This window comes from Bemisia tabaci, chromosome 1 (assembly GCF_918797505.1).
Source record: "Bemisia tabaci chromosome 1, PGI_BMITA_v3".
Classification (NCBI taxonomy): domain Eukaryota; kingdom Metazoa; phylum Arthropoda; class Insecta; order Hemiptera; family Aleyrodidae; genus Bemisia; species Bemisia tabaci.
This window is the reverse complement of record NC_092793.1, coordinates 49,225,387-49,249,268: the sequence shown is the minus strand read 5'-3', so window position 1 is coordinate 49,249,268 and position 23,882 is coordinate 49,225,387. Positions and strand designations below refer to the sequence as shown.

Here is a 23,882-nt window from a genome sequence, read left to right as displayed (position 1 = left end):
CCTCTCCCTGTCAACAGGCATGCTGGTCCCTGGATCAAAGTAGCTTCTCCCAGTTGACAGGCATGCTGGTCCCTTAATTGAAGCAGCCTCTCCCTGTCAACAGGCAAGCTGATCGAAAATTGTGGCCTCTTTCTGTCGGTAACAAGCAAGTAAAGTGTTACGGCCTCTCCTTCTTTCTCTTAAGGAACAAGTAAGCGGACTGTGAAGAGCCTTGAACATGGCCCCATTTATGGACTACAGCGACGGCAGGTGACGCACGGAACTTTCATCAAATCAGCATAGTGCGATGATTGAAATCTTTTTGAATGCCTAATTTTTGCCCAACTTGTGGAAAAGCTGCTCCTGACTAGCCTCTCCCTGTCGACAGGCATGCTGGTCCCTTAATCGGAGCAGCCTCTCCCTGTCAACAGGCATGCTGGTCCCTTAATCGAAGCAACCTCTTCCTATTGAAAGGCAAGCTGATTGAAAATTGTGGCCTCTTCTCGTCGTCAACAAGCAAACCAAGTGTTCCGGCCGTTATTTTTTTCTTCCAAGGAACAATTGAGCTTACTGTCAAGAGCCTTACATAACCCCAACATGGACTACAGTGATGGCAGGTGACGCACGGACCGTTGATCAAACCAACACAGTGCGATGAATTGATATCACGTTGAATGCCCAATTTTTTCAGACACGGAACATCAACTCGCTGACTTCTGTCAAAAATCTCAGTGATGCCACAACTTAATCACTTGGAGGAAATGCGCACCCACCAACACTCATCGACGCACATGGTTCTGTTAATTCGTCATACGAGCAAGGCTGGCGTTCACCGCAGTGAACTAGTAGATGCCATTCACCAAAATAATATTTTCTGTTTGAAACCCTGAATAGAAATTGTAGAATAGCAAGGAGGATTCATTCAACCAACCACATTTTCTATGTGGTGAATACAGCCAAAAGAAATGTAACACAAATTTGCCACAATATAGAGTGTAGGACATCATCTATATTCCTTTGGAGAGGAAAGTCCAGGAACTCGCAGACAGAATCGGCGGCTGGAGTGGAGCCTTTTGCAGCCCGTAAAGACTAATTTTTGTCAAAAGCAGCTCTCCTCAATGATGATTCAGCTATTCGCAACCAGGACTGTGACTTCTCTCAAACAAATAGCAACGATGGATCAAGAAAAACACCCGAGTAGCACACTGAAGATGGTAGAAGAGGACTTGGACGATCAGTGGTTTGGATGAAACGGCGTGGAACCCTAGAAGCGGATTTTTTTTCCTTAAAAAAATGGAAAAAATAAGAATTGAAGACAAAAACTTGTGAAAGTCTTCTAATACCTAAGAAATAATGAATAAAAAAAAATGAAAGAAAGAAAATTTAAAAAAAAATTAGATAAAAATCAAATGAACAAATAATGAAAAAATGAAAAAAAAAAAATGAAAAACAAATGAAAAACATGAAAAACAGAGATGTAAGAAAGAAAATGATGAAATTAAAAAACTAATTAAACCCCCCCCCCAAAAAAAAAAATAAAAAAAAAAATAAAAAAAATAAAAAAAAAAAAAAAAAATAAATAAAAAAAAAAAAAAAAAATAAAAAATAAAAAAAATAAAAAAATAAAAAATAAAAAAAAAAATAAAATAAAAAAAAATAAAAAAAATGAAAAATTGAAAGAAATGTAAGATCTAGTTCTTATGTTGTATGTTATAGGTTTATCTGTTTGTAATGAAGTATGTAGCATAGAGCCGGAAGACCGTGTATTCAGATACGCAGATTCAGTGTTAACCCTAGGAGAATATATAACCCAAAAATCACTCAATACGTTCTGACGTTCAAGACTGTCACTGCACTCACAACAACGTCTTGACTAGAGTCTTAGTAACCGACCTATGAGACTTTATACACGGTCTCAAGTAAAAAACAATGTTACATACACCCTTTTCAAAATCGTACGTAGGATACGATTCACAACACAGCAGGAAGTTCGGATATCAACTCCTGAACGAGATGAACAAGTCTCTTTCTCACAGATCATTAGATCAAATGAAAGTTTGATTATACATGAGGCGCTTTTTTTTTTATTTTTGCCATTTGGCCAACGTTAATTGTAATTTTTTTCGATGCAAGTTTAAGATTTGATCTCCAAACTTCCCATTGAGTGACTCATTATCCGCGTGAAATTTTGAAGATAAAACATGTTGTGTAAGTGCTTTAGTTCATACCTCCGAGGGCGTATTTTGCTTATTGTAATTCTAAAAACAAAAATATGATTTTTGTACAAAATTTCGGCCCAATCCAAAAAATGTCACTAATTACAAAAAAAAAAATTGTAATTCTATCAGACAAGAAGCATGTTGTAACGAGCATTCGTAACGGAGAATTGGTGATATACCTCCTTGTCTCCCTAAAAATAAAATTACAATTTAAAAAAAAAAATGTTAGCATTGAATCAAATTATCCATAAATAAGCCATCGCTAAATGGCCGAAATTGTCAATATATATAAAAAATCAATTTAATCCTCGCCATCCGGCTCTATTCTGCAGCTGTGCGGTAGTATCTGCAAAATATTTTGAAAGCTACTGTGCACTGGGAAATAAAACATTGGATCTAGAGTCCAGACTCTTGAAAACAGTGACAAGAAAAAATACTCTTGATTCAATCAGATTTAAGCTTAAATCAAAAGGAAATCCGCTCAAATTAAGAGGCTGGGTTCTTGATTTAAGCTTAAATCTGATTGAATCAAGAGTATTTTTTCTTGTCGATGTTTTTAAGAGTCTGGACTCTAGATCTAATGTGTTTTTTCCCCAGTGTATGACAGTATGTTTGTTTACTGTTAAATTCTGTAAATGTATTTTGTTAAGTAACTTGTATATGAACTAATGATCACTGTTGAGAAATTCATCATCACCAAAGCCACTCACTCATCGGACTTTCCTCCTTTTATCTGTACTCAGTCCCGCTCTACCTTTCACCCAGTGGCGTAGCGTGATTTGCAAGAAATCGATTGATCTGTCATTTAAACCAACGAAAAAGGACCGATCAAGAGGGTGTTCGCAACGAACACCCTAATTATTGATTCTTTACCGTAATACGAATAGATTACGCACGAGTCGTTTAGACAGAGGGTCGGTGATTTTGCCAACGTGCGTTAAAGTCTCTTTAACGTAGCATAGCTCTTACTCTCATGGAAAAATGTCGATAGTCGATAATTCACTCTTCGCCACTACATTCACCCCTTGTGTGCCTTTGATGCTGCCTCGTGCTTTATCTCAATAAATAATGACAGGTTCTAAACGATAAAAATTGTCGCGTTCTAAAATAATGTATATGCTCAAGTATTACTCTCATTGTCGGGCCGAAATCGCCGCACTGCGTGCGGGCAGAGACGAAACATTCAGTGAGAGAAATTAGGTTAGACAACATGCGGGGAACTCAAGGCCAAAAATTACAAAAAAAAAAAAAAAAAAAAAAAAAATCGTCAGACTCAAGAAATTAAAAACTTCGGTTATCAATGTCTTTACAGAATTATGAAAGTGTGATTAATTCACCAATAAGTTTTGAAAGCACTAATGAACAATTATATCATGTTCCATCAGTGGGGGAAAAAAAAAAAAAAAAAAAAAAAAAAAAAAAAAAAAAACTAGAGTCCAGACTCTTGAAAACATTGACAAGAAAAGGTACTTCTGATTCAATCAGAATCTAGCTTAAATAAAGAACTAAGCCTCTTAATTTAAGCGGATTTCGTTTTGATTCAAGCAAAAATCCGATCGAATCAAGAGTATTTTTTCTTGTCAATGTTTTCAAGAGTCTAGTCTCTAGATCCAATGTGTTTTTTTTTCCATTGCAATAGCTTCATGTTTTGTTGGAAAATCTCAAATTTTCATGCATCTAATTATTAATAGTTGGGTAATAAGATAAAAGGCTAATTTAAAATTAACTCAGAGGTATAATAGAAAAAATGCCTTATATGGAAGGATGAATCGCTTATTAAGGTATTATTGCTGATTGGCCTTGATTTCTCCGCAGAATAATACGGACTCACCTCTATTTTACCATCCTGTGATTTCCAGTATTCAGGCTACATTTTTAGTCATATTTTCTTGTAATTAGGCAAGTAATTGTCACTAGGACAAAACCATTAAAATAAATAAGATTAGAATAGGACTTTCCTTCTGAATTGAACTTGCACTTCAGGCACATTGAGATACCCTCCGTATGAAGATCGTGGCGTCTGGATCACGAAGGCTTTCGAAACCATCAATGTCAGCGTTACAAAAACTTAAGTTAGAGTCTTCGGAAAGTCTGGGCATTTTTGACGAATACTTGAATCAGCTCATGGGAAAACTGCTCATTTCCATTTTTTCTTATTTTATGAAAACTGAAAAAAAAAAAACTGTAGTTTTGATGGCGGGTATTGCTCTCTCTGTCGGGCCGAAATCGCCGCACTGCGTGCGGGCAGAGACGAAACATTCAGCGAGAGCAATTCACTTCGCAATAGCGGGATTAATGTTTCTCAAAAACCAACCTCTAAACCGCAAGCAGTCATACAAACCGAGAAGCTTTAAAGATGTGGAAAATGGACGCAAGCAGTTTTCTCAAGAGCCGACTTAACATCACTAACTGTTCTTTAGAGCGTCTTTAATTCATTCGATGCATCTATAAATAACTTTAAAACAACTGCAAATTTTTTCTCATGTACATCTACATCGATTAGAAACGGATTTTTTTTTCTTTTCTTTTTTTTTATTGCTCGCGGCTCGTTATGCATAACTTATTGTGTTGCGTTTGGATCCTGACGGACATCTCATAGCTGTGGTTGTACAATAAATATCCCCCCCCCCCCCCAAAAAAAAAAAAAACCAAAATAGAATTTTGAGAGCATAAAAACATTTTTACACGAAAGATTTATGCTCTCCGTAATGGCAGGGTAGATGAGGGATGGTTCTGGATCGCCAAAACGTAGAACCTGCACTCCCGAGGTGACCCGTTACGCCATGAGCTTTGCGTAAAATGCAAAAGCTCAACTTTCTCTTACAATGAAAGTAATTGTGCCGTATCCCTCCCATTTTTTCTTTGAAGGACTTCAATTCTCGAGAAGTGCCATCTCTAGACAGCGTTATCAGGATAGGTGTTGCTTAATTTTCGAACTGATGGAATTTTTCGTCAAAAACATGAGTGTTGGCGTGACCTTCACCACTCAGTTGTTAATTTTACAACGGTATGCTCATACCTAGAAGTCCTCCGTTTTTATCCTTTTCATTTTCCCTTTATCAAGGAAGGCACTGCCTTTCTCGTTGCCTCAGGCATGAGTCGCTAGTGGTTTTGCGTTCTGATCATTAGGAGGTGTCGTTTTTTATCCAGTTTCTTGTTATTAGAACATTTCGTCGTGCGCGACGTCTGATCAGCTATTTTTTACCTAGAACTTAATTTTCTCGCTCTTATCTTTTCTCTCTATCTTTTCGTACCCTCATGTGTCTTGTCGCTCATTAATGTAGGATTAAATAAGCTACAAAAGTAACGGAAAAATCAACATTCGTCTGTAGCTTTGTAGAACAATTTTTTACAAAGCATACCTGACTTTCTTTGTCGTAGTTTTAATTTTATACCTAGAAGGGTAGTCAGAAATTACTCATGGGAACGGGGAGTAAAAATTTACACATTTCTAACGGATAGAGGGAGGAGGGCCCAAATACTCGGTGTCCCCCCACCCCCCACCCCCCACTCCCCTGTGCTACTATGTCGATTTGAAAGTTCAAGTAACTATCATGCTGATCTCTCACTCAATTGTGCGCTTTTAATTGTATCATACTTTTCTTTACAAGTCATATGTTCACTTTTCCCCCATGATTTATCATATAAGGAATTGAAATCCTGTAGAAATGTCACCATTGATTTGTAAAATTGATCAAATTATCACTGGAGTCCCCGACAAGAATCGATAAATGCAAATTTTGCCATTGAGCTATTTGAGTGTACGTCATTCATGCTCCGCTTATTTCCTCTCGCCATTTTTAAAGTAATTTTGGAAATCGACGTATTATTAATCTCAACGATTTTTTTTAAACTATTATAATGTAACGAATTATAGCGATCTCCAACACGCCTCGATTCTACATATAACCACGTTTCTTCGTAGAACACATAACCTGGTTGGATTTCTAGGGAAGGTTGATTCTTATAGGCTCCAAATTCAAAGTATCGTGGTTCGCGTTTATTTAAAAGTCTAACCTAGTTTTTCCAAGCAGCCATAGTATTTTTAGAACGTTTCGTTTCTTTTCCCTCTCCCTTAATTTTCTTTCACGAAGATATCAAGTAATTTCATCAGTTATTGCATACAAAAGAATTGTGTGATTATGATGTACCTCTGCTTATGGAAACAGTATAATCATATGCATAAGCATACGCTTATTTGACTGACGCAACGCAAACTTTCATGTATGACACCACGACCCATGAAATCGCAACTAGCTCTTATTCTTTCCTTCTTGCATGTAATGTGTAAGCTAAGAGACAAATCCTAATTGAGAGTTAATTTTGGATAACTTAAAGAAGTAGTAGTAGTAAGTAGTAGTATCAGTAGTAGTTGAATATATTTATTTTAAAGAGGTGCCTTAGCAACTTCGGCCACTCATACTGCCGTGCAACGCAAAAACGCCGTAAACGCCATTTTACATTCTTTGGAAATAATGTATCATAGCAGAAGAACGTGTGCACCTCGAGACTGTGTTTTTATAGAATTCTTTTGCAAATACTATCAAGAACTTAACCTGAAAATTTGAGGTGCATGGATAGAACAGTTTTTATTTTATAAAGTGTTAAGTTCCCAAAAACGAGGGAAAATCTTGATGGATTTACGGCGTTCTTGCCTAGCACGGCAGCATACCTCTGCAATTTAAATACGAAAATTGTTACAATATTGGAAATTAAAATGTACTTCAGCATCAAGTTGAAGAAAATTTCGAGGGTATAAGTGCCTTTTAGAGGGAGGGTGCAGAGGTTAGAGGGGCTGATTACACGTCCCAAACGGGGGCCGAGACGATGCGCTCATCGTGTCGGTCCCCATTTGGGATTTGTGCAATCGGCTTACGTGCTCGGGTTGCACTCACAATGTGCAGCTCGGTTTCCACAATCAAATCGAGTCCATCAAAAGCTATCGATGCGACTGTTGAGTGTCGCCGATCAAAATGAAGAAGGGCTTCTAATTTTCGATCGGGAAAAGGTAAGTTGAGTCCCAAACGATCTTTTCAGGGTAAGTTGAGTCCCGTCAATCAATCCCCCATAGGTACATTGAGTCCCACTGTATTTGCGTTGGTGGAAATAAATAAAAATACGAAGGCATCGTCAACATCTCCTTCACTTAAAAATGGCAAGCCGAAGAAATATTTTAAATAATTGCCGAGTTCAGATCGAGAGTCTTTATACACTGTCGCTAAGCCGCACTTTTGTATGTGGCGCCACCAACTCTGCCCAAGATGAAAGCGACATACCTTAAGTCTAACATTCGGCCATACTCAACGAGCTGCTTTGTGTATACTTTCTTCGAAGTCTAAAAAAACTTCTTTCGGTTGGAACTTTAAACCTAAATATTCCCAGCGCTTGACGACAAACCGAAGTGCTGTTGCGCACGTATCAGTTTTTTTGTCAGGCAATAACAAGAAAACCAATGGAACAAATCGACCTTTGTAGTAACCATGAATCGTGAATACTTGCAGGTAAAATTTAAGCTTTTTACAATCGCTTAACTTCACAAAACATTTACTTCATTTTTTGCCTCTCACGCACACTCTCCCATCCTCACACATACAGTGATAATGCTACCGGGACTCAATTTACGAACCATCAATTAGGAGTCGGGACTCAATTTACCTTCTCCCCTAATGACCTCAATGCATTGGGACTCAACTTACTTTCGTCCTTTCGATCATCACGAATCGCAAACCGAGCATCAAAAGAGTTATTTGATACTCTGTTTGCGATTTGCCTTGATCATAAAGTAGAGGTGTAATTTTGATCGGCAGCATTCGAGAGCCGCACCAATGGACTCCGCGAAACCGGCATTGTGGGTGTGACCCGGGCCTAAAGAGGCCCCGGAAGTTCCGTTGCAGCCGCAACGTGCATCTCACTGCCATGACGCGCAGCGACGACTCCCGCCGCCAGGCTCGGTAAAAGTGCTCCTGGCGGTCCGACGTCCGTCGATCGGGTGGATACCCGTCGGACGGTCCACCGACTGCTCTACAGGATGACGTTGCTTCCGTTTCAGCTTCACTCTCAGGCCGAGGCATTAAACCTTGGTCTGAAAGTGAAGCTGAGTTGGAGGCTTCGTCGTCCGACCGAGCACTCTGTGGACTGTCTGGCGCGCGGTCATCCGTCCGGTCGGCGGATTGCGGTCCGACGTCCGTCGAGCGGGTGGATACCCGTCGGACGGTCCACCGACTGCTCTACAGGATGACGGTGCTTCCGTGTCAGCTTCACTCTCAGGCCGATGTATTTAACCTCGGACTGAAAGTGAAGCTGAGTTGGAGGCTTCGTCGTCCGACCGAGCACTCTGTGGACTGTCCGGCGCGCGGTCATCCGTCCGGTCGGCGGACGTCACACCGTCCGGACGCACTAGAGGAGAGGTACCGCGGACACCGCCCCGACCGCGGGTCTGGCCCCGTGGATGGTGCCAGGGCACCGGTGTACGGTGCCCTTTTGCTTTTCGACCTTTGGTCATTATGGCTCCTGGTGCTCTGGTAAAAGAAGCCATCGTGAGTGCTCCATGTATGCGTGCATTCAGGATGTTAGTGTTGTCATCGAACATGGACAGTTGTTTGATGATGACGCGTGCACCCCGATTGCACGCTTTTGGAACACTCATTGTGGCGGCTTTTATTAGGGCATCGCTACTAGCCGCGGTTAAAAACTAGTTTGCGTCTGTCACACAAGTCGACGGGTAAAAGGCTCTACCTGGCCACCTTCGTGTTTCGTCACTGTCGTTCAGGACCGTTTTAGGACCTGAACGACGGTGATGCAACACGGGGAAAGTCAAGTGATGCCTTCTTACTGTCCTCTTGGGTTTCAGCCGCCAACTCGTTTTTCACCGTGGCCGACTGACTGACTGACTTGGGCAGGGTAGGGTTGGGCTGAGCTGGGCAGATTAGGGCAGTGTTGGGCTGGGCAGAATGGGGCAGGGTTGGGCTGGGCAGAGTAGGGCAAAGTTAGGGCTGGGCAGAGTAGGGCAAAGTTAGGGCAGGGCTAGGTAGGGTAGGGCTGGGCAGAGTAGGGTAGGGCAGGGCTAGGCTGGGTAGGGCAGGGTAGGGTAGGGCAGGGTTGGGCAGGGGAGGCAGGGTAGAGCAGGGCAGGGCTGGGCAGAAGGAGAAGTTGGACCTAGGCAGGGTTGAGCTGGGTGAGAAAGGGTAGTGCAGGGCAGGGCTGGGCAGAATGAGAAGGTGGGAGCGTTTTATCCCTCGCATTCACTCACTCTTTTGATCTTAGTTAAGTCATTTTTAAGCCTAGAATGGGTTAGTTGCGCTGGTCCTAGAATCCAGTTTTGATGCTTAATTTTTGTATATCAGCTAAAAGATCCATCCTAACAGCAACTTTCTACGTTCAATATTAACAGAGATATCGCGCTTTGAAAAAGTTTGCTTATGACATCGTCCACCACGGTAGTAACACCCTTGGTTTCTCCCACCTGCCTTGCATCGTGGAAGAAACCATGAGTGTCACTGCTGCGGTGGGTGATGTCGTAAAGCAAATTCAAAGCGCCTATATCTTTGTTAATATTGAACGTAGAAAGTTGTTGTTAGGACGGATCTATTAACTGATATACAAGAACAAAGCGTCAAAACTCGACTCCGAGTCCACCGCAACTGGCCATTATAGAAAAATACTATCAGTGGTTGGCGCAAGTTCGCTTGACGCCGTGACTGCATGCCCAAATCTCTATCAATGGTTTTCACGACTACTGACAGAGTCTGCTGACACCACGGGTGTCTCTCCATTTACATATGGGCCAGTTGCGCTGGTCACAGAATCGTGTTTTGATGCATTCTTCTTGTAGATTAGCTAAAAACAATAAGATCCGTCCGAACCGCAACTTTCTACGTTGAATATTAAGCGAGATATCGTCCTTTGAAAAGTCGGAATTTTGACGTCATTCACTGCGGTAGTGCATAACATGATATGTACTACTGCGGTGGATGACGCCATACTTCGAGTTTTTCAAGGCGCGATAAATCGGTTAATATACATCGTAGAAAGGTACTGTTTGGGCGGATCTTATTGTTCTTAGCTAATCTACAAGATTAAAGCATTAAAACAAGATTCTGTTACCAGCGCAACTGACCCATTCAAATTACTTTCTTCTTTTTCTTTCGTAGTTTATTTTAAATCTAACATCCTCTTCAGTCTTTATCTATATTACTTTCTTTCTTTGCCTCCTTTCCGTATCTTTTTAATGTATTGCTTCTTTAACATTTCCTTCTCGCATTGAATAAAGCAAAGTAGTCTGACATCACAAGTAAGAATCTTAAATTCTAGAATTCTGTGCCATTCCGAATCCTTTCGTCCTCTCCCCCATACCAAGAACCGCATTGCATTTTGTTGCGTTCCCACTCTTACGTATAGTCTGGACGCCAATTCGTATACTACATTCTCATTTCGGTCCTAGCCGTGGCACTAATATAGCTACGCAATTTGCTCTACTCTGAAGATGACCTCCATTTCCGAGCCTCGCCTGATCGATGCGTTCATTTTTCATCGTCACAGTTCATCCTGGACACCCAACTCAAGTTCATTCTGCCCTTCGAACTCACAATTTTTTACGGAATCACCCATCAATGGAAATACTTACGAAGATCGCTGGCTGTCAGGTCAACCACCGCTAACACCATGCTTCTCAGGACTCAGGAGATCTCAGATATTGCGCCGAATGTGTAGGGTTTGTAGAAAATCTTCATGCCATTTAAAATGGCCGATCACGTGAAAGGAACAGAAGAAACAATCAAAGAAAAAGTAGGAAGAGAAAGAAACATTAGTAGCTGCAGAGGTAGATACAGCAGCAAGAGAAGAAGAATCAGCATCACAGCAGCAAAAGAAGCAGCAGACACAAAACAGAGTATGCAGTTGTAGCAAAAGAAGAAAAAAAACAAAGGAAGAGACTGCAAGAGCAGTGATATCAGGAAATAAAGAGCGGGCTGAAAAAGAGGTGAAAGCAGCAGCATAAAAGGGATGAAGAGAAGAAGGAGAAGGAGAACACAAAGAAGAACAAGCAGAATTCAACGACTGGAAAGAACTGCTCCCTTGCCAGTAAAAGCGGTTGGTAGAACTAAGAAGAATGTTGTAATTATTTGGTTATGCAAATATTTACATGATCATGCGAAGATTTGCATCGTTGGCTCGCTTATTCCGACATCCTGCTCCGCCCTTGGATTCACGGGACATATGTCAGCGTCACGATGATGATGGCATGTCTGATAACGGACGTTTACTTGTAGTGCTAAAATAATTTTGATTTACTGGGAACCAGAAGTACGTATTTCATCGCCCAAAGGAAAAATTCGCTGTCACAGCTGAAATTTTGCTCTCGTCGTTAAGTTGTTTCTTGTTCACAACGATTATTTTTATCAATTTAACGTAAAACTTTCCTTCTTTGTAGTGCATAATGAATCAAATATTTCCTAATTTGCAAGGAAACTTAAGTTAGCTAGAGCAACTCTTCGACATCGGATTGAGTGAAAACATGGATACTCATACAATTAAAGCATTTTGCACTTTTCCCCCTCTCATATGAAATTATGAAATTTTGAAATATGTTTTAAATTAGTTACTCGTTTTATTAATAATCAGGGTTGCCGATTTGCGAGTAACAACATCGTAATAAGGAACTTGAGCATTGGTGGGTAAAATTTGAGCACTAAGTTATTCATGACGTACCTATCATGAAGTGTTTTTAAGCAATCGATGGAATGATGAAAGATCCTTAGAGTTCGTATGTGGCGCCATTTGTGTGAGGAATCAGCGAGTTAAATCAAGGACGACGAGTAAAGGCTGATTTAAACCGAGGACGATCTGTGTGCAATAAGAGTAAAATCCAGAAATTATGAGTCTCAGAGTGAGTGAAATCAAGAAATTGTGAGTGAAGAGTGAGTAAAATCGAGAAACTTCGCATAAAGAGTGAGAAAAATCGAGGAACGACGAATAAAGTGTGAGTCCTTAAAATTGAGAAACAGTGAGTGAAGATAGAGTCAAATATAGAACACTGAGTAAAGCGGGAGTGACGATCTATGTGCAGTAAGAGTAAAATCACGAAATGATCAGTCTCAGAGTGAGTGTAATCAACAAATTGTGAGTGAAGAGTGAGAAAAATCGAGAAACGAGAGTGAAGTGTGAGTACTTAAAATTGAGAAACAGTGAGTGAAGAGAGAGTCAAATATAGAACACTGAGAAAAGCGGGAGTTAAGTTTAGACTGGTGAGTAGTGTGGGTGTGGGTAAAATTTTTGCAAAACCTGAGTAGGATTATCGGCAGCCCTGTCAATGATGTACATTCTAGGGTGAGCAGTTTTTTAGAAGTCATTGAAAACCTCGAATAGTGAGAGAATTTTGCCCAACCCTGAACTAACTATCGTGGCAATCATAACTTAAAATTGAGAATGATTGTAATGATCATCGTTGAACAATTCAACTTTGGTAGAGATCATGTAGTTTTTTGGGGGAGCTCTTTTTTGCGATGCATCCGATTTACTTATCTTTTATTTTTTGAGTAATTGCGAGATAAACCGTAGTAATTCCGTCTAGATATATGACATATATCTATTCATGCAAAAATACTTCTTGATACGAGTGCTTGTTGTCTTTTATAATTTTTTACGTTGCACGATATTGGAGGTTTCAGGAAAATGTGCCTGCTGTGTAAGAGAGATGACTCTCTCTTACACATTGAGCCAATGGGTGACGTCCGTTATCGTAGTTTCAGGTACAAATTTACAACGAATTTACACAAATTTGATGTCATTCTGCTCAATATTAATGCTGCTACGCGTTATGGATCAGTTTCTTATATTATCTAGTCATTCTACTCAGTATTAATGCTGCTACACATTAGGGATCAGTTTCTTGCATTATCTTGTACATTACGATAATTATTGCTTCTCGAAGACGGAAACCGTGAGGCAGCGCAGATGCGCAGGTGGCGGATCTCCAGAATCACAGACAAATTAAGACAGTTAATAAAGACAATAATTTTGATCTTTTATCATGTGTACAGAAATAATGCAAATGTTATTTATTTTAGGATTCCAAGCAATTAAAGCAATTGTAACCAAAATAAAAATTGAAAAATATTTTATCTGCAACTAGACGCTAATACAATGGAAGCATGCATACTCTCACATCATGCATAATGGTTTCTTTTTAATTTTATTTTTCTCTCCTTTTTTCGGTTTTGATCATCCAAAGAAAAATTTGCACCTGGTTGTGTCTCTGGAAGATACACCTTTAATTATTAATATCACATGTAATTTTATTATAATGATTTTTCTTAAGTTTTTTTCATATTTATTACCAAGTATATTGTCATGTGAAACATGTAAACACCGAATTTGAGCAGAATTTAATTCATTTAACCACTCATGCATACGTATGATTCGTTTCCTGGCGAATTTGTAATTTTTCCCTAGATATTTAGTATGCATTTTTTGGCCTTTTCGTAGCCAATTTTGTAGTGCACCGTGCGGTTTTAGAGATAGTGTCGCGTCGCGAGTGTTTTCAGCTTGGCGTCGGGCAATTGGATAACTCTCAGCTGGTACGTATCCAATTTGTGTTTTATTCTTGTATCTAAATTTAATCCATTGTCCCTTTGCAGTTAACAGTTGCAGGAAAAATGTTGATCATATCTACACACTACGTGATAAGGTAGCATGGTAGGAATCACTAAAACGAGAAAGGTAAACATCGTTACCATAACCGTCGAGAAAGTTTTAGGATTTGATGTCCTCTCACGATTTTTTTACATAGAAACAATCAGTAATATAACGTTAGTGTGATCATATTTGTGAGAAGAGACCTTATCTATAGGAAGAAAATTTTCCTTGACTTTTTGCGAATGCATACTGAGAAGATATCTGGAAATGTTGTCCCTAGTTTGACTCTAATACCTCTAAAATTGAAGGAGACGTTAGTCCTAAAGTTCCAAGACAAAACTATTAGGTTGTAGAAAAACGTGGTTCAATTTTTTGCCAAAAGTTGAGGAGCATTTTTCTCCAAAAAAATTGGGTCCCTTCTCACAGATCCAGTCACAATTATCCTAAAATTTGCCATCCATTACTCATTTCCACCCAGAAAATCTAAATTAGGAACTTCTTACAATTAAAACAGAACCCATTTTTAAAATAGTATGTCTGCTTCGCAGGGTTTAAGTCAAATCAGGTATATTTTTTACATGCCTAGCTAAGTAGCCACATTTTGAAGACCCATAACATTTTGCATGATTTCGATAGAGCTTTTTGAGTTGTTCGGCTCTCTGAAAACAAAAAGTAATAAATGTATCTCAAATTTGACTTAGTCAAGTCTTCCCTGTCATAATGGGCTTGTTAAGTAATTTTTTAATTACTGTATTTTTGAAGAGTGCGGAATTCAAAAGAACTATTCCGGATTTTTTTGAACCAGAATCACCCACAATTAACGAGTTTCAATTTGCGATTTTTGATCTTCCATTCAAATGTGCATCGTCGAGAAAGTCAAAATGGCGTCTCAAATATCCGCCCCGCCTCGGGTAAGCACACTGTAGGCCGTGTGACTCTTTTGTCGCGATTTATGGTCTGTGCCTATGCGCCTCGCGAAGTCTCATATTGACAACCGCTGCATGGGCAGTAATTCGCGACAGAAATGTCACGCGTTCAAGGAGGTGCCCAAGGCGGGACGGATATTTTCGGACGACATCCTGACTCTCGCGCGCAGCGATGTACGTTTAAATTGGAACTCAGAATTGCAACTTTGAAATCGTTTTTCGTTGGTCTCATTGCACAAAACGGAATAGACAACTCGTCTCTACTCTCTATTATTAGGAATATTTCATCGTGAAGAATCAGGAAAAATTCCTAACTCTCAATCATTGACAAGCTTCTGTAAATCCTTCTTAAAATTTTCACTTTGTGTCCCCAGAATGCCTACATTTTTATCGTTCCAAGTTTTGACAACTTTGTTTTTTTATTTTTCCAGAAACACGTGATGCGAGCTGCTCCATGGTATGTAAATCAGTTTTGAATTTTTTACGAAATTTATTATCTTTGTCATTTTATCGAGCGCAGTGTGTCAAACTATGTGAAACCTACTCATGGAGTCTTTCCTTTTTCTTTATCAGGGATGAAATACATTGAGAGCCCAAGTGTCTTTGTCTGATTACAGAGTCATCTTGCTTTGAAAAAACAGGGTTACGAAGGTCAACAAAAAATTGGGGGAAAAACTTATGAAATTAAACGTGATTTTCATCAGTATCGCGGCAAATGTGTGATTATTCCAGCGGATTTGAAAGAAAGTGAGAAATTGCGCGTTTGTTACCTTCTAATGTCACCGCAAATATTTTGTAAAAATATGAAAAATTACGCCTATTTCACCACAGTATCGCGGCAATCACGTGATTTTCTAGCGGTTTTGTATTAAAAAGTAAATTTCGCACTTTTACATGAAAATTGTGGCATTCATCAACGGTATCAATTTGAAGCAGGTGAAAAACCAAGATTTGCCTTCATTTTCGCGTGACACCACATCACATACCCACTCCGGAGTTCGACTACGGTAGCGAGCTTGGTGTCCACTCAGACCAGTATTGATTGATGAAACATTTTAATGCAAATTTCCATGAACATTAAAAAATACGCGATTCCATCAGCGGTTTTGCACAAAAATGAAACGAAATTTTACCGATTTTCGTCTCAGTTTCGTGACAAATCCGCGTTTTTTCCTTCCGTTTTGTAGAGAGAGAAACTACTCGTTTACTATCTCAATATTACGACAAGACCGCGCACCTCCCAATAATTTTGTTTAAATATCAAAACATTTCTCGTATTTTTCCTCAGCACCACGGAAAATGCGGGATTTTTCTAGCGTTTTTGCAAAAATGTGATAAATGATTACCAAATTTCCACGTGAAAATCGCGGAACATGCTCGACTTTTTTTTTAGCTATATTGAGAGACTGTAAAAAGTAAACGGGTTTTCCCTGAACATGACGGAAAATACGCGATTTTGATGCCGATGCTATCATACTATTCAGACATGGAATTCGGCATCAATTCAAGATGGGCGAAAAGCTAAGATTATCCTTCAATTTCTCGAGATACCACATCACATACCTAATCCAGAGTTCTAATAGTTTGCATGTTCCGGGTCCCTTTGACCTATATGCTGATTGGTTGCGAGCTTGATTTTCACATTACGGATGCAAGCATAACACTTACATTTATAAACGACGGCATTTTAAAATAAGGAATGCGGGCATTACAAGGGCCAAGAAAAAATGCCGTATTGACCTTCGGCTGTCGCCAAATTTCGTTTGATGAAACACAGATTTCCTGGAAAAATCATGAGTTTCTTTCTATTTTCTAGTGAATTTCGTACGTGACGTGATCGTAATAATCCGAAACGCACTCTCCAAGTAGATTATAATTAACACTTCTTAAACATACGTGCTTTCTCGCGGGGAATTTCGCAACATTTGAATGATTATACGACATTTTCTTATTGTTAGCATGGCTGTGCGTATACATATGACAATATTCATAAATGATAACTCCTCAAATTTAAGTAGTGGGTTCTGAGGATAGGTCAAAACAATCAGAATCAGAGATGAAGAGGTACCCACCATTGGTATCCTTGTACGCTGCATTTACATTCAAGACTCACACTGGGAAAAAAAAAAAAAAAAAAAAAAAAAAAAACACATTGGATCTAGAGTCTAGACTCTTGAAAACATTGACAAGAAAAAGGACACTTAATTCAATCAGATTTAAGCTTAAATCAATAGGAAATCCGCTCAAATTAAGAAGCTTGGTTCTTGATTTAAGCTTAAATCTGATTGAATCAAGAGTATTTTTTCTTGTCGATGTTTTTAAGAGTCTGGACTCTAGATCCAACGTGTTTTTTTTCCCAGTGCAGGCCTCGCTCTTAATTTGTCCCATCTAAATTTGTTCAGAATTTACTACAAGGGTAGTTTGGGAAATTTAGTACTCCAAAGTCAGCGCACCCGACTAGTCGCAGGGTTTCCGTGGGGCTGGGAAACCTGGAAACATTTTATTTGATTGTTTTCAGAAATATTCTAAAAACATTTTAAGCGTTAATTGTGCTACACGTTTAGTGGAAGGTCCTTCTCGCCCGCAGATCTCTCCACCTCAAGTAGCGGAAGCCTCGCAACCGCCACTCAACTTATGGATCAGTCAACGGTCGGGAGGGGAATACGACACGGAGAATTACAGCTTATCTTTTACGAGTGGGGGGGGGGGGGTACGGCCGGGATAAGTGTTAGGCGGTTTTTCACCGTTGAGGTTGGTCGCGGCGCGGGGGAGGGGGCGGGGGGGTGGCGAGACATGCAAAGCGCATGTTGTCCGTGGCGCGGCGAGGGTGCTCGGAATCCCCCCGCGGGATGCGGATCAGTTGTGCCGATCCTGAGCCGCCCGACGGTTCTGCCTCCCCCGAGCCGGACACCGCGACGCGATCTTCGCGAAACGAGAATATCGAATACGTCAGAGTATCGCAAGTATCCCGATGTGAAGTAAACGCCTACTCGGGGGTCCGTCATCTTTGCGTTCCCGCGGTTGCGATTTTATCGAGTCCGCATGTTGCTACCACCGTGCAATTACTCGCCGTAAGAAAATTTAGCTCGCCAAATGCATTGAATTATCGCAGAGGTGAAAAAATAAAAACAAAATAAACCATTAGCACCGGGTTTTCCGCAGGTCCTTCCATCTCTTCACCCTGAGAGTTTATCGAGCTCGCTTGTCCTCGCTACCATGTGATGTGTCTCTGCGCGAAAATGGAGAATATCTAATACATTGCCAAAGCGGAAGTATTCGAAGTGAAATAAAGAATTCCAGTTTTTCCGTAAGGGCCTTCATTCTCGATCAGCGGTCAAAATTTTGTTGAGTTTTTATGTTGTCACCGCCGTGGAATGTGTCACCGTTTTGGTACGCGAATCATAGATCAGTCCGCGTTTGAATCGGTTTTAATTTTTCCGGGCGAAATTAATTGAGGTTCGTCACGCGAGTGATTTGGTTCGTTAATCTGTGAACCGAATTGATCTCACCCTAAGCGTTTTTTGCTTATAATGCTTATTTCAATTTCTTCTCCGGAAATAATCTCGACAGGGGAAAATAGGCCGCGGTGCAAGGAGACACTCGTGGAATAAGTGGTTTTAGTCCTAAGTTTCATGATAGGCTAGTAAAATACCTTGCTTTTACAGTTTTCCATTGGTTAAAGTTAGGGGATGAGGTTTTAACCGCGTCGCATTTTAATTCTCAGTCTGAATAAACTTTACCGTGAAATTCAGCGAATTTCAAAGTGTTAATTTTGAGAGCCAACTCTTCTGCCCTTCACCAGTGCAGTTTCAGTTGCAGCGGATGTTTACGGCTCTGCTTTTATTTGTTAACAAGTAATTCTCGATCGCCAGGGACTTCGTTACTGCATGCGTATACTTAAACCATCCACTTAGGATTATTGCAACTCAGCAGCTTTTGAGTTGTCATTAATTAATTGGACTCTCGAACATATCTCCACGTATAATTATTCTGTAGTAGTGTTTGCGTCTTTTAGTGTCTGTGGGCGGAATCCGAATCCCTCCTCTCGCGTAGAGAGTGTGTTTTAACTCGAATTTTTTTAGCTCGTGCGATAGTGTAGTTATCGGATGATCCACATCTGTTGGTGCGAATTTTGTTTGTGGACTAGTTGATTCGGGACTTTCTTATTCCACCCGAATTTTTAAAATAAGTTCAGTCTGTTTGCTAGATTGTGTTTTTGGCTTACTGTTGCCGCTTGTGACACCCTTCTGCAGGTAATTTTCCTTTTCATACCTTGAATGTGAGTTCTTTTTATCGCCTGAGATGGGAGGAAAACGGGTGTCTTGGCTTCAGTGGTTCACTACCGTAGGCCCGTAGTTGGGAAAATTAACTAACGAACGCTTATAAGAATTTTTTTAAGGAGTTAGCGTGACGAATGATAAACACGGAAGTTTACCTTTAATAATGATGTTTTCATATCTTTTTTAAAATAAAATTAGACTGCGCAGATTGCGAACGGGTCTTAAAAGAGACTTTTGCAGAGATTTGTGTCATTCTTTAGTTTCAAAATGGGCCCTTGAAGCACCAATTAACCTAAACATACTAGAGTCTAAACGGTTTTATAAAGGATTTCAGCTTCAAAGCACTATGACGACTTAGAAATATTTAAAATTTTCCTCCATTTAGACAGAATGATGAATGGATTCGTATTATCTTAGGTACCGCAATTTGCTATTATTTGAGCAGTAACAACAAATTCTCGGCTCTGTGACTTGAAACTAACCAGCAGTCTAACTGAAAGTTTAGTCAACACAAAATACCAGTTCTCTTTACAACGAAGCACCATCCCTGCCCCCGAAAGAATTTCAAGAACTACGTTGCAAGATAACGTTCCCCTCTTTGGGGTCGTCCTCAGAAAAAATACCTTTATCTATCAATGAGGCTAAAATTTCATAAAAAGCAAGCAATATTAGTTCAGTGTGGTCGAAAAATATGATTTAAGATTTCGATGGTTTCTATTGTGTCCTATTCAGTAAGAGGGTACTTTAGTTCATTCATTTTTTGTGCCAATGAAGGACGTAAGAAATTGTTGTAAGATCGCAATTCGTGCCTTAACGTCGCGAATTAGAATTCGGAGTCTGTATCCCTAAATTTCGGTTTTTAAATTATCAACTTCAAATCAGTATTCGTCCGTAATTCGTTGAATTTGACGTTTTTGGCTTCGGCGTTTTTTGTGCCTCAAAGTTTGTACACGCTGTCACTGTGAACTCAGTTTTATTTTTTGTCAACTTCAGTCTTTTCTCCCGTGGGAACTCAAATACTGCCGTACTGAGGAAGAGCGCCGTATGAACATTCTAGAGTTGCCAAATGGCCCCGGAAAAACGTTTATTTTTGAAACAAATTGTGCATTTTTTTCTTTGAATTTATCAGAAGTTTTAGATAAAATTGTGAACAAAATCTTCTGAAAAAATTGAAGAAAAATGTCCACAATTTTTTTAGTAAGTTGGGTTTTCATTAAAAAGAATATGGCAACGCCTGAAGGCTCATACGGCGTTCTTACTGCCGTGCTAAGGAAAAACGCCGTATGAGCTCTCAGGCGTTGTCATGTTTCCTTCGATATAAATCGTATTTATCGGGAAAATTGTGAATATTTTACTTCAAATTTTTCAGACAATTTTATTCGCAATTTGATCTAAAATATCTGAAAATGTCCAAGAAAAATATGCACAACTTACCTCAAAAATACGTGTTTTATCCGGGGAAATTTGGCAACTCTCGAATGTTCATACGGCGTTTTTCCTTAGCACGGCAGAGTACGCCTGCGGTTTTTTTTCCAGGGTGGTTGCTTTGAGGAAGTAAACGCTAAGAAGCATAGTTTAGAGATCCGCATTATTTCGGCGATTTGATTTCCTCGCTAGCGGAGCGCATCTGCCATGTTAATCATTGAATTAATAACATTAGCGTGCGTTATTCCTGATGTTTCTGCGCCTCGCGCGAGGACGCGGGGCGCGCGGAAACGGGCGCGCAGTCTCTTGTCTCGACAACTTACGCTTTCGTCGGTAATTGAAACGGATAATCTAAACTTTGCCGGCGAATGCGAGAGATTTAAGCAGTGCTAACTCGATTACGCGTGTCGAGGCGGCGTCAAGCTCACACGTGGAGCGTTGCAAGTTTTCCTGTAAAAATCAACAGGAATGGAGAATTTGCACGAAGAATTTGTATTGATTCATTGAAGAGTGTTCAATAAGCTGAGTTCGCAGTATTTTTCATTTTTTTCTCTGAAGTCAGAAATCGGAAAAAATAGATTTAAAAGTGTGAAAATGTACCGCCTTGTGACGTCATCTGGCGGCATTTCCCGTTTAAACACATGTATTTTAGCAGATCGAGTTATTTTGTCATATCTTCTCCAAAAATTGTCCATTTAGGAAGCAATGATATCCTCGCGCTCATTTGCACGTGAAGTGCCGGTCAAAATTTTGCGAAAACTTGAAATGGGAGAACCTACATCTATTTTGGGGGAACCCTTGGAAAATTCCTCACCTCCGAAATTTGTTATGAGTTTGGACTCTGGATCCAAGAGGCTTTTTTCCAGTGAGGAATGACATATTCAATCGTGCATAGGAGAAGAGAGCCAGCAGCTTTTAGCCCATCTCTTATAGATGGTCGTTCAGATAATTTTTTCCCCAAAGTTTCAAAAACTCAATTCCTGAAAATTTGGCGGAAAAATTCGCCTTTATACCCAGAGTTAAGACATCTCGACTATCAGCTGGCCTGGGCTGGCCATGGTGTCACAAAAGTGTGCACCCAAACGAACGATATTAAGGGATAAGGATAAGGAGCACTATCATCCAAAAACAACAACATCAACAAAACTTATCAAAACCTAAACAAAGAAATTGCAGTAAAAAAAATTAAATTGATTTGTGGATAATTCCTTAATCTAGTTTCATTTTGGTTCGATGAAAATAACAATTCACTCTCGATAAATCACAATTTGGTTATATTTTCATTATTTTGTTCACACTCGAGCCACCGCCATCTTGGTGCACTCTTTTGTGACTCCATGAGCGAGAACCAATCAGAATTGGATTTTTTTAGGCCACCTCCAGTTGTCTCTGAGCCCGACCAGAATTGAGACGTCGTAACTCTGGGTTTAAAGGGACTCTTATCTCAAATAACCCGTTCCATTGATGCCATTTCTTTTCACGCTAAGTCGACTATTTCATGAAAGATAAAGGGGACGCATTTTCAACGTCTGTATTAATTACGCAAACGGGGAAAAAATTAGGGTGGCAATGAGCTCAGCCGAAGTGAAGATGACACGGCAACGTGGCAAACCTGTTCGGCTGGTGATATGAACTGCACAACAATAAGCGGAAACGGTTGACACGGAGCTTGCTGGAGAGTGCACTCGGGGCGCCCAAGATGTCATAGTCACGGGATGTCCCGTGTGCCCCACACCCGAACTCGAATCCAACCCCCGACGCTGAGTGGCCGGGGCCAGGGCGACGCGACGATGCGATGTGGCCGTGGGGGAGGGGGGGGAGGGACTTGACGAAATCAAGGTAATTAAATTTGAGTGCATTCGCGCATTAAATTAAACTCCGGCTTCGCCTAAACCCTGCGTCTCCACAGATTTGCGGCTCGTGGGTCGTTCTTGCGAGTTGGCAACGCTGCTTTTCCTCCCTTTGAATCCATCATAGGTAATCGATTCTGAGCGCAAAAGCCGACCACGATGTATACGAAAGTTTGAATCGGCGATTTTAGGAATTTGACGTGAATAGGGTTTGGCTGATGGGCCTCTGTAGAGTACCTATATTGAGAGAGAATGGCCACTGGTGTTAGCACCTCTGATTGGCTCAGCATCTTAGGCTGAATGGAGCCTTAGGACCAAAAATGGCGGACGCCGTAAATTAATGTAATGCAAAATGACTCAAAATGTAGTTTCTTTGCTTATCGTAACGAGAAATTCACCCTGCTATTTTGAGAAAAATTATCTTAGATGTAGTAAGGTTGGCAGCAAGTGCGGTTGGTGAAAACCGTCAAAAGTTGGTAATGACCCCTCCTCCCTTCCGCAAAAACCAAAACAACGCACCGCCATTTTTGGGTCCTAAGCCTCTCCATGGGGCCCAGTGGCCATACTCTCTCAAAATAGGTACTTTAGGCCTCTGCAAATGGAATGGATTAAATTACAACGGTATGTGTTCTCTCTCCGAAATTTCACAAGAAAATCAAATTAAACAAAGGGAAGTCTGATGATCAACTCTTGAACAGGATATAAGTGGATTACATTTTGCAAAAAGGAACCAAGAGCAAGAGCATTCAAATGGATTGCATTTTGCAAAAAGGAACCACTAGCATTGCAATGTTGCTAAGATTGTGCAACTTTTTTTGTCTTGGAGGAAAAACCCGATTATCCCTTAATAGTTTCTATTTTACTCGCTAAAAACTGTAAATTTAAGACAAAAATTACCATCTAAATTTTATAGTTTTTCACAATTTCCGTAATTTTGTTGCAAAGGATGAATTTGCACGCCCTTAGCATCATTGCAATGCTAGTGGTTCCTTTTTGCAAAATGCAATCCAAATGTTGGTAGAATTGTGCAACTTACATTCGTTGCTGTAACCTTACTGAACTCACTCAACAAATCAAACTTACGAAGGTAATTTTCGTATTGAATTATAGTTGTTTGAGAGTGAAGATAAAATTTGATTCGCTGACCAGTCTATATTCTCAAGAGAAAAAAATTTGTACAATCTTAGCAAAATTGGAATGCTCTTGGTTCCTTTTTGCAAAATGCAATCCAAGTGTCCTCTATTAACAGTGGTTAAAAATGGCAAAAAACAAATGACATCATTTCTAAAATCGAATTTCCATTTGGCGTATCCTTAAAATACTTGTATATATCTCGTTCAATAGTTGATGCCCGAACTTCCCGTCACGTGAATTGTTTTCTTCTACTTTAGACCTTGTCCAGTGGTCCTTTAAGTGCTTGTAAAAAAAAGTCGAAGTATTCAGTCGTCGTGACTCGTGAATCTTATAATACACAAGATTTACTTGTAGCTGTATAATATAGATAGTCGTGAAAGTTTTAGGTGAAAGCGCCTATCACGATATGCCTCGACTGTTACGATCGTTATGTCACAC

General features: G+C 40.0%; 1 long non-coding RNA gene across 3 annotated transcripts in view; it reads left to right on the top strand.

Annotated features, from left to right (window-relative positions):
- LOC140225009 (uncharacterized) overlaps positions 1 to 16,850 on the top strand; it is a 30,421-nt gene extending 13,571 nt beyond the window's left edge. Inside the window, exons 2-3 of one of the 3 annotated variants that reach the window (XR_011900212.1) lie at positions 13,655 to 13,771; positions 15,187 to 16,850. This is a non-coding gene — a long non-coding RNA (uncharacterized lncRNA). Of the gene's footprint in view, positions 1 to 13,646; positions 13,772 to 15,186 lie in introns of all 3 variants that reach the window. The other 2 variants (XR_011900211.1, XR_011900210.1) reach the window with 2 other exon arrangements.
- Positions 16,851 to 23,882: the final 7,032 nt, after the last annotated feature.